Source organism: Mesoplodon mirus, assembly GCF_964341445.2.
Source record: "Mesoplodon mirus genome assembly, chromosome: 9".
NCBI lineage: Eukaryota > Metazoa > Chordata > Mammalia > Artiodactyla > Ziphiidae > Mesoplodon > Mesoplodon mirus.
This window is the reverse complement of record NC_138985.1, coordinates 17,803,946-17,816,075: the sequence shown is the minus strand read 5'-3', so window position 1 is coordinate 17,816,075 and position 12,130 is coordinate 17,803,946. Positions and strand designations below refer to the sequence as shown.

Here is a 12,130-nt window from a genome sequence, read left to right as displayed (position 1 = left end):
TTGAAGAGACTGTCCTTTCCCCATTGTATATTCTTGATTCCTTTACTGTAAATTAATTGACCACTTATGCATGGGTTTATTTCTGGGCTCTCTATTATGTTCTACTGATCTAGGTGTCTTTTTATGTCAATATATTGTTTTAGTTACTATAGATTTGGAGTAGTTTGAAATCAGAGAATATGATATCTCCAGCTTCTTTTTTTTCAAGATTGTTTTGACTATTCAGGGTTTTTTATGGCTACATACAAATTTTAGGGTTGTTTATTCTATTTCTGTGAAAAATGCCATTGGAATTTTGATAGGGATTGCATTGAATCCATACGTTGCTTTGGGTAGAATGGTCATTTTAACAATATTAATTCTTCCAACCCATGAGCATGGAATATGTTTTCAGTTATTTGTGTCTTTTTCAATTTCTTTCATTAACATCTTGTAGTTTTCAATATACAGGTCTTTCATCTCCTTGGTTAAATTTATTCCTAGGTATTTTATCTTTCTGATGCACTTGTAAATGGGATTGTTTTCTTAATTTCTCTGATAGTTCATTATTTGTGTAGAGAAATGTGTATTGATTTTGTACCCTGCAAGTTTACTTAACTTGCTGATTAGTTCTAACAGTTTTTTGATGGAGTCTTTAGAGTTTTCTATGTATAGTATCATGTCATCTGCAACCAGTGACAGTTTTACTTTTTTCTTTCCAACTTGGATGCCTTTTCTTTTTCTTGCCTAATTGCTCTGGCTAGGACTTCCAATACTATGTTGAATAAAGTGGTGAGAGTGAACATTCTTGTTCCAGTTGAACAAGGAACGTCACTTGTTCCTGGTCTTAGAGGAAAAATGTTCAGCTTTTCACGACTGAGTATGATGTTAGCTGCGGTCTTGTCACATAGGGACTTTATTATGTTGATGTACATTCCTTCTATACTTGTTTTGTTGAGAGTTTTTAAGAGTTTTTAATCATAAATAAATGTTGAATTTTGGCAAATGCTTTTTCTGCGTCTATTGAGATGATCATATGATTTTTATCCTTCATTTTGTTAATGTGGTGTATCACATGGACTGATTTGTGGATGTTGAACCAGCCCCCGCCCCCCACATCCCTGGAATAAATCCCACTTGACTGTGGTGTATGATTTCTTTTAATATACTGTTGATTTTGGTTTTCTAATATTTTGTTGATGATTTTTACATCTATGTTCATCTGGGATATTGGTCTGTAATTTTCTTTTCCTGTGGTATCCTTGTGTGATTTTGGATCAGGGTAATGCTGGCCTTGTAAAATGAGTTTGGAAGAGTTCCCTCCTCTTCTACTTTACGTAAGAGTTTGAGAAGGATTGGTATTAATTCTACTTTGAATTTTTGGTATAATTCACCAGTGAAGTTGTCTGGCCCTGAACTTTTGTTTCTTGGGAGGTTTTTGATTACTAATTTAATCTCCTTATGGGTAATCATTCTGTTCAGATTTTCTATTTCATCATAATTCAGTCTTGGTTGGCTGTATGTTTCTAGGAATTTATCAATTTCCTCTAGGCTGTAAAATTTGTTGTCATATAATTGTCTATAGTAGTCTTTTATGATCCTTTGTATTTCTCTGGTATTGGTTATATTACCTCCTCTTTCTTTTCTGATTTTATTGAGTGCTCCCTCTTTTTTTCTTGGTAAGTCTCACTAAGGATTTATCAATTTTGTTTATCTTTTCAAAGAACCAGCTCTTCATTTCATTGACCTTTTCTACTGTCTGTTTAGTCTCATTTTAATTTACTCCTGCTCTAATCTTTGTTATTTCCTTCCTTCTACTAACTTTGGGCTTTGTCTGTTCTTCTTTTTCTAGCTCCTTGAGGTGTAAAGCTTCTTGACAAATACCATATGATATCACTTATACCTAGAATCAAAATATGACACAAATGAACTTATTTATGAAACAGAAACAGACTTGCAGACATAGAGAACAGACTTGTGGTTGCCAAGGGGGTGGGGGAGTGGAGCAGGGATGGACTGGGAGTTTGGGATTGGCATATTTAAACTATGATATATAGAATGGATAAACAACAAGGTGCTACTGTATAGTACAGGGAACTATGTTGAATATCCTGTAATAAACCATAATGGAAAAGAAAAAAATAAAGTTAGGTTGTTTGAGACTTTTCTTATTTCTTGAGGAAGGCATTTATTGCTATGAACTTCCTTCTTAGAACTACTCTTGCTGCATCCTATAAATTTTGGCATGTTACATTTCTATTTTCATTTGTCTCAAGGTATTTATCTATTTCTCTTTTGATTTCTTCTTTGACCCATTGGTTGTTCAGTAGCATGTTGTTTAACCTCCATATATTCGCAAATCTTCCAGTTTTCTTCATGTTATTAATCCTAGTTTCATACCATTGTGGTTGGAAAAGATGCTTGACATGATTTCAATCCTCTTAAATTTATCAAGACTTGTTTTTTGTCCTAACATATGATCTATATTGGAAAATATTCCATGTGCACTTGAGAAGAATGTGTATTCTGTTGCTTTTGGATGGGCTGTTCTGTGAACATCTGTTAAGTCTATCAGGTCTAATATGTTGCTCAAGGCCAATGTGTTTCCTTACTGATACTCTCTCTGTATGATCTATCCATTGATGTAAGTGGGGTACTAAAGCCCCCTATTATTGTATTGCTATATATTTCTCCCTTTAAGTATGTTAACATTTGCTTTAGAAATTTAGGTGACCTATGTTGGGTGCATAAATATTTACAAAATGTTTTATCTCTTGTTGGATTGACCCCTTTATCATTATGTAATGCCCTTCTTTGTCTCTTATCACATTCTTTGTTTTAAAGTCTATTTTGTCTGATATAAGTATAGCTACTTCACCTTTCTTTTGGTTTCCATTTGCATGGAAAATATATTTTTCCATCCCTTTACTTTCAGTCTGTGAGTCCCTACCTCTAAAGTGAGTCTTTTGTAGGCAGTATATAGATGGTTCTTTAAAAAAAAATCCATTCACCATTCTGTATCTTTTGATTGGAGCATTTGGTCCGTTTACAGTTAAAGTAATTATTGAAACGTATGTGCTTAGTGCCATTTTGTTAATTGTTTTCTGGCTGCTTTTGTAGTTCCTTTCTGTGCCTTTATTCTTCTCTTGCTCTCTTTGGTTGTTGTTTGATTACTTTCTTTAGTGGCATGCTTATATTCCTTTCTGTTTCTCTTTTGTGTATTTACTATAGATTTTTGCTTTGTGGTTACCATGAGGCTTACATATAACAACTTATATCTATAACATTCTATTTTAAGTTGAAAACAACTTAAGTTTGATCCAATTGTAAAGCTCATTGTTATTACTCCCCCTGCCACATCTTAATTTTTTGATGTTGCATCTTTTTATATTGTGTATCCCTTATAACTATTGTAACCATAGTTATTTTTATTACTTTTGTCTTTAACTTTCATACTAGCTTTATAAGTAATTAATTCACTATCTTTACTATGTATTTGCCTTTCCAGTGAGATTTATTCTTTCATATGTGTTCTTGTTATTAATTAGCACCCTTTCTTTTCAGCTCCAAGAAGTCCCATTGACATTTCTTGTAAAGCCAGTTTAATGGTGATGAACTCTCTTAGCTTTTGCACATCTGGAAAACACCTTATACCTCCTTCACTTCTGAGTGAGCTTTGCTGCCAGGTATAGTATTCTTGGTTGGAAGTGTTTTTCTTTCAGCACTTTGAATATATTGTGCTACTCCCTTTTAGCCTGCAAAGTTTCTGTTGAAAATTCTGGTAATAGTCTTATGGGGGTTTTCTAGTATGTAGCAAGTTATTTTTCTCTTGCTACTTTTAAGATTCTCTTCTTATCTTTAATTTTTGACATTTAAAGTGTAATGTGTCTTGGTATGGGGGTCTCTTACTGGATTCCTCTTATTTGGAACTCTGGATTCCTGTATCTGGGTGTTTGTTTCCTTCCTCAGGTCAGAGAAGTATTTAGCCAATATTTGTTCAAATAAGATTCTGCCCCTTTCTCTCTTCTCCTTCTGGGAGCTTGATGATATGAATATTAGTCTGTTTGATATTGTACCATTAGTCCCTTAAGCTATCTTCACTGTGCTCCTCTGACTGGGTGAGTTCCACTGCTCTATCTTCGAGTTGACTGATCCTTTTCTCTGCTTCATCTAGTCTGCTCTTAAACCCAGCTAGTGTATTTTTCAGCTCAGTTATTGTATTCTCTGCTCTATGACTTCTATTTGGTACTTTCCTGTATTTTCCATCTCTTTGTTGACATTTTCATTGTGTTCACCCATTCTTCCCCTCAGTTCAGTGAGCATCTTTATGACCATTACTTTAAAGTCTTTGTCACGAAAACTATTTATCTCCATTTCATTAAGGTTTTTTTTCCCTGAGGGTTTATCTTGTTCTGTCATTTGGAACATATTCCTGTATTTCTTCATTTTGCATGACTCTGTGTGTTGGTTTCTAACAGTAGGTGAAACCACCTCTCCCAGTCTTGAAGGTGTGGCCTCACGTAGGAGACAAAATTTGTTGTTTCATTTCCTCTTGTTTCTCAAATCTTTGTGCTTGACCAAGCAGACTATTATATTTCTAACAGCTCCTAGTTGTTGAGGTTGTGCCAAGATCTGTCGGTATCCCAGAATGGAAGATCTCAGCACCTAGATTCAGGCTGATTAGAAGCCAGACCCTCAAGCATCAGTTTTTAAATGTATGCAAATATATACACTCCTGCAGGACCACAGGTGTAAGTCCCACTGGCCACCAGAGCCATATGATCTGGAGGTGTCCCTGGATGGCATTAGCAAAACTCAGGGCTCCAGACAAGTGTATAAGGTTTTTCCTGGGTGATATTAATGAACTGGAGCAAGGCAGAGGGAGAGAGCCCAGATGGCATGGCAAGGCCTATGTTCCTTAAAAGCAGCTCTATATGCCACAAAATGTGGTCAAACCTGAAGCCTGCCCCTCAGGCTGAAGCTCCAGGACAAGCAAAGAGGCCTCCTTCACAGAAAGGCTGGGGGTGTGTGCCTCAGTCCACTATCTGTACAGTGCCTTGGGGATGTAATTTGCCAAAGCCCATTTCTCCAATTGCCCCAGCGCCATGGGACCCAGAAATGCAAGCCTCATGGCTACCAGAGCCAGGCGAATCAAGAGGCATTCCTCAGGCAGCAGCCCCCCAAACTGGGGCAAGAGACATAAAAACCAGGGTACCAAGCATATATAAAGCTTCCCTCCAGGCAACACTTAAACACTTTTAAGTGTACAGTTCAGTGGTGTTGGGTATATTCACATTGTTGTGAAGCAGATCTCCAGAACTTGTCCACCTTGCAAATCAAAACTCTATATACCCATTAAACAGCTGCCCGTTCCCCTCACCCCCAGACCCTGGTAACCACCATTCTACTTTATGTTTCTATGAATCTGACAACTTTAGATACCTCATATAAGTGGAATCACAATTTTTTTTCTAGTTTTATTGAGAAATAATTGACATGAATCACTGTGTAAGTTTAAAGTGTACAGCATGATGGTTTGATTCACATATATTGTGAAATGATTACCACAATAGGTTTAGCTAACATCCATCATCTCATATAAATACAATAAAAAGAAAGAAGAAAAAAGAAAATAACTTTTCTCCTTGTGATGAGAATTCTTAGGATTTACTCTTTCTACAATTTTCCTATATATAAGTGTTAACTATAGTCATCATATTGTACATCCTATCCTAGTACTTATTTACGTTATTACTGGAAGTTTGTACCTTTTGACCACCTTGCTCTGATTCCCCCTCCCCATACCCTCTGACTCTGGTAACCACAAGTCTGATCTCTTTTTTCTATGAGTTTGTTTTAGAGTCCACATATAATTGAGATCATACAGTATTTCTCTTTCTCTGTCCACAATTTTATTTATTTATTTATTTAATTTTTGGCTGCGTTGGGTCTTAGTTGCTGTGCGCGGGCTTTCTCTAGTTGCGGTGTGTGGGCTTCTCGTTGCGGCGGCTTCTCTTGTTGTGGAGCACGGGCTCTAGGCACGCGGGCTTCAGTAGTTGTGGCACACGGGCTCAGCAGTTGTGGCGCACAGGCTCAGTAGTTGTGGAGCATGGGCTTAGTTGCTCCATGGCATGTGGGATCTTCCCGGACCAGGGCTCGAACCCGTGTCCTCTGCATTGGCAGGTAGATTCTTAACCACTGCACCACCAGGGAAGCCCCCACAATTTATTTTTAATTTAAAATAATAGTAGTCACTGAATGAAAGGGATTTTTTGCTTGTTTTGTGGCATTTTGCTGATAGTTGGACCTGAGACCAACCAATATACTGGATGGATTTTATATATGGTGCAATCATATGTCACAGCCCTTGTTAATCATCCATTCCTGAATACAGAAACTAAATGTCATCAGGTTGAAGGATCACTAATTAGATGCTCAGGTAGTCCTTGACTTTGAAGTTATTTATAAAATTTTAATTTTTCTTAGAATGCTAAAAAAAACAGCATGAGAAATATGAGATAGAAAATTTAGAGAGAGAGTGGATTTAATTACAGCATTCTCCTGCAGTTAGTATTTATTATTACACTATTTAACCTTTGTTGTGTAACACTCTGAGTGGTGAACCACCTGGGTTTTGGTTTCAGTTCTGCCCTCTATATGACCTTGGGCAAATCATTTAATTTCTCTAAGCTTAGGCATTACAATCCCTACTAGTATTCTAATGCATAAATAAAGATGGAGATGATACTACCCAGCCTGCTTACTTTAGGGTAGAGTTATAAGAATAAACAGGGAGTACTGTGTGAAAAAACTCTGACATATTAAGTTTAGAAATATATATTATTTAAAAAATTTAATCTTTTCCAAATTTCTCTCCATTTTTATATGCCTTTCTTCTAAAACTCTCATACTACACTAGACTAAAAAGATACGCTCCTTTCCCCCAACCCAGTTCCCTATAAAATGGATTTCATATTTCAACAATAAACTCGCATATTAAAAAAATGGTGAACAGCTTTGTTGCTGTAACTAGGTCTAGGAATGAGGGAGTAAAGAATACCAGGAATGAAGTAGAGAAGAATTTCCCTCCCTCCTTTCTTATCCAGGCTCCCAAAACTTCTCAGCTATGAGTCCTTAAGTTTGAGAGTATGGAGAAGACTGAGGAATGTAGCGTGAAATGACAGGTTAATATTAGAAGTGCTACTTTGGGAGAATCTTAGGAATGGTTTGACTCTTCACCGCAGTCTCACAGGTATAAAAGTATTGTGACTCAGTGGTTTATGCAACAAGCTGGAAACTCAGGACCTGTGGCTTCTGGCCATGCATGACATTTGGTTTTTACATAAGCTAGTCATGTTCACTCCCATGTTTTATTTAGTTTTTCATCTATTAATGAGGACAATGATGCCAAATTACTTCCCAGGGTTGTAAAGAAAAACAGAGCTCACAAAGAGCTATAATGCCATGAAAGCCATAACAAAGGTAGTTTTTATGAGAGAACAGGTAACAATACTCCAGAAGTTAAAATTTCTATACAGAGGGCTTCCCTGGTGGCGCAGTGGTTGAGAGTCCGCCTGCTGATGCAGGGGACACAGGTTCGGGCCCCGGTCCAGGAAGATCCCACATGCCGCGGAGCGGCTGGGCTCGTAAACCATAGCCGCTGAGCCTGCGCGTCCGGAGCCTGTGCTCCGCAATGGGAGAGGCCACAACAGTGAGAGGCCCGCATACCGCAAAAAAAAAAAAAAAATTTCTTTACAGATATAAAGCACTACTTCTACCTGAGCTGGGAGGGGAAGGGATACTGTGAATATGAAGTAGGTATATAATTCTGAACCCTCTTTTGGATTATTAAACTCCCACTCAAACCTTCACAAAAGTATTGTAATACTAAGAAGGAAGATTTCTGAAAACAGTATTTGGCTTTCTTCTCATCCCTCATGTGTTTACCCAGAGTAAAGGTGGCCAGTGAGCAGAAAAAAAGCCAAAAGAAGAGACGTAGGGTAAAAAAGTAAAAGGTCTGGAAATCATTAATTCTTTGTTTAACCAGTTCTTGTGTTTTCTATAAGCAAGTGTAAGGTGTAGTACACTAATTCTGAAACACACCTCTTTAAGACAGCACCATGCAGCTTTCCTAGAAGATGAAACTGAGAATTAGAGAGGTTAAGTGATTTGCCCTGAGTAAGAAATGGAGTGGGTTTTTGAATCTTCATCTCTCTCATTTCAGAGCCCACGCTCTTTATTATTGCCCTATTCTGTTTCAGGAAAAGCAGAAGTGACTTCTGGAATAAATGTCAATGGAACCTGTCCTAAACAGTTATGAAGAAGTTAAGTTGCTCCAGAGATTCTCCCCATCTCTCCCATGGCCATATGGGTATAAGGTGACATATCTACCTATCTCTGCAAGCATGCTTCATGCTCCTTTCTTGACTAACTAGATTCTCCATACTTTCTACTCTTCTCACAAGGCTTCGGCTTGTCAGATCCCTATTTCTACCCCATGGCATTCAGCTTCTGCCCTTGCGGCTTAATGACTTACTCCCTCTAGGTTTCTAAGTTCCAACTCTTCACAGTGAGGACCGATATCCCCAGATCATGTTCCTACACCAGGCCATAGGCTGCTGGCCAGTCCACATGGGTTGGTTAACTTGGGTCAAGTGCCCAAACCCTCAGCTGTGGCTGTGAATGGGCAGGGCAGTTGTGTTCCTTGAGAACTGTGGTGTAAGTAGGTGGACATTCTGAAACAGCTGTGCCATTTTAAAACATCACCCAGACAAGATCTGCTTCATTTTTATTTATTCGTGTGTTTCTGTTAAAGATAACACCATTCTTCCTATTGACCGGATTTAAAGTCTAAAAAAATTTTCAAATAGATTTAACTTTGTTGGAAAAGTAATGTACACACATCATAAAATACTCAGAATATGACAGGGTATGCACACTGGCACCAAAGATTCTCAAGGCCCTCCTAGAGGCGATCACAGCTAACAGTTTTTGAAGTATCCTTCAGGAAAATCCTATGCGTGTTTTAGCATCTTATCCGTATTTTATCCACATTCCATTTTACATAAATGGAAGAATATGATAAATGCAATGTGTGCCTAGCTTTTCTCATTTAATAAGCAGATCCTGAAACCTATTCCACATCAACACATACAGATTATTTTTTTCACTTTTTAATGGTTTCAGAGGACTTAATTATATATATGTGATTCTGTTTTTTAACTTTTGATAGGCAGGTACATTGTTTCCACTCTTGCCCGTTACAAAAAAGCCTGCAATAAGCACGTATGTTTGTACACAGCTATAAATATTACCTATAAATTTTTCAGTTAAAGCATGCATGACATTTCCACTCTGATACATTTATGGCCAAATTGCCTCCAAAGATGATGTGCCAATTTCTCTCACCTCCTGTGCAAAGGTCCCCATCTGCTCATACCATGCACAGCCCTGTGTTCTGTCAAACTTTGTGACCTCTTCCAATCTAATTTCAGTCATTTTTAAATTCCACCTTCTTTCTTGTCCACTAAGTCAGTCACCGAGTTCTGGGTGTTTTCGGTCTCTCTCACCTCCATCTGTGTCTTTGTAATTGCAGTGCTATGACCTTAGTTTCAGCTTTTGTCGTGTCATGTATTGGCTCCCAATAGGGCTCATTCCATTCTCTTCCCTTATTACTTCACAACTTATCCATACACGGCCAGACTAATATTTTCGTAATTTCACTTTTATACTCAGAAACCTTTGGTGGCTCCCACTGACAACAGTATCAGGTCCAAATCCTCAGCCAGAGTCCAGTCCTAGTCTACTTTAGTGCCTTTACACATATACAGAAGTTCTGCTTCAAACTTCTGCTTTGCTATCTTCATGCTTTGTTTCGTCACTTCTCTTCCCTGGGAGTTCTTCTTCCCATTCAAACCTAATTTAACTTATCTTTCAAGGTCCTCTGTGACCACTTCACGCTGACAACCCAGTTCACAATTCTCTCCTCTGAGAATTGCTAAACTACTCATTGTATCACTCATTTGGCATTTATTAACTTACAGTAACCAAGATTTTAGTGTTTTTTCCTGTCTCCTGAAACAGCTGTAAGCTCTAGAAGAAGCCATCTCTGAGATATTTTTGTATCTCCCCCTGCCCTCACACAGCACAACCCCTCCTATTTTGAGGTGCTCAAAAAATATCTGCAGATTGAAACAAGATTTAAATATATTAAAAAGAGGAAAGTCTTTCCAAAAGACCTGAAATCCATAAAGGCACTTTACTTTTGTTTTCCTTAACCTACGTGAGATGCCAAAGGTAGATGCTGAGAACTCAAAAGAGACTTGTGTTGCAAGAAAGAGAGAGAAGCTTGCAGTAAGAGGAAAAGTTAAAACAAACAAAAAAAAGAAAACAAAAAGACTGCAAAACCACTAGCGAAAATAGGACTCGATAACTGAAACAACTAACACTTTCGATAACTCAAACAAGTAACCCGACTGACACTAGACTGATATACAGCTTGTCCAGCATATAGTCTTTATCAATCACCATCTGATTTGCACATTCTTTTGACATATCAAAAGTAGAAGCAGTCCTCGATCATCTGCCCATTTCTCGGCCCACGTCTAATTTTTCTCCTAGTTCTGGGGGGAAAGGGTACCCTACAGTGAGCTATACTGGTAGGTGATCAAACCCAGATCCTAATCTTTACTCATATCCAGTGAAACTGAGTCTCAGTAATCTGATTAAAGTAAAATACTCCAGACCCTTATTTTAAATAAAGCTTACCTTAGAAATTAAACTATTCCTCTAAGTGAATTTTTAAAATACAGGACAAAACTGTATCTTTTTACATGCACATACCTGTATATACATGCATAGGAAGACATTTGGAAGGGCACATCTGGAAGTGGTTATTTCTGAGAAGAAGAGTAGATCGGTATATGTCAGTTGTTTTATTTTAAAGAGTAATATTTTTCTTTAAAACAAACAGGAAATTGGATCTTGTTACTCATACCTGTTTTCTTCAAGTTTATCACTAAATTCCACGGTGCTTCTAAACATTCATCTGGGAAAAGGGGCCTACCACTGACATTTCCTATTTTAACCAAATTGCCTGACCAATCTGATCTGTAAAAAACGTGTGTGTGGGTCTAAGTGACCAAAAGAAGTCCACGGATCAGGTCCTTCACCTCAGTCACATTATCACAAGTTTACGCTTTGTGAGAAACAATATGGTGTTGTAGTGAAAGCAAAAGGATCTGGGCTCTAGTTTGGGCTCTGCTAAGAATACGCTGGGGGACCATGGGCAAACACTTTCTTTGTAAAATGATGAATTAGACTGGGACGGATTTCTCTGATTACTAGAAGACTTACAAAGATGCATTCTACGGAGAAAAATCTATTAATTCAGTTCTGAGGTGTTGCGAATCTAAAGGCAAGAAGATAGATTCCTTTCAATTCATACTAGGACAAACTGAATCTCAGGCCCTCACTCGCCGGGGTTTAGACGGATGTGCAAAAAGCAAAAGTCCTATCACTGAAGAAGCGTTTCGTTTCTCTTGGCCGTAGCCATTCCCCAAAGTGCCAAGGTCTAACTTCCCTCAACATTAAGGATGAAGACATACCTGCGGCGAACGTGGAGATGACACTACTACAGTTCCCAGCATGCCTCTCTTCCCACCGCCGCCCTCCCCCGCCCCCACTCCTGGACTCCGGCCGGCCTGGATTTGCAGTCCCAGCCCATGGCTGGCGGCGGGCGGAAGCACTCTAGAAATATGTTTTTCCCACTAACAGGCGGTGAGACCGCAGTTTCCAACTGAAGTCCTACTCCAGTTGAGTAGGGTTTGCCCGGCTGTGTCGAATTCCCTACTACGAGCGCTCCTCAGACCTACGCGCTACCCGGGCGGGACCACGCCCCGGAAGTGGAGTGAAGTCTCCCAGCCGATTGCCGAAATGCTTCCCAGCCACTCCTAGCCGGGCTAGGGCCGGCGGGGCGGGCTTGGGGGCGGGGCGGGCGGGGGCGGCTCGGCGCGGCGTAGCGCCCGGGACGGAGCCGCTGCGCGGAGCCGCGCGTTTGGGTGGCGGCGGGGGCGCGCCCGTGGGGAGAGGCGGCTGCGGCTGCTAGCCGGGAGGGAGGGAGGGAGGGAAGGAGGAACCGGGAAGGGGTTGG

General features: G+C 39.2%; 1 long non-coding RNA gene across 1 annotated transcript in view; it reads right to left on the bottom strand.

The window, feature by feature from the left end:
- Positions 1-11,865, bottom strand: part of LOC309810516 — a 100,374-nt gene extending 88,509 nt beyond the window's left edge. The window contains exons 1-2 of the long non-coding RNA XR_014295009.1: positions 11,586-11,865; positions 10,822-10,877 (exon numbers count right to left, since the gene is read on the bottom strand). This is a non-coding gene — a long non-coding RNA (uncharacterized lncRNA). The remainder of the gene's footprint in view (positions 1-10,821; positions 10,878-11,585) is intronic.
- Positions 11,866-12,130: the final 265 nt, after the last annotated feature.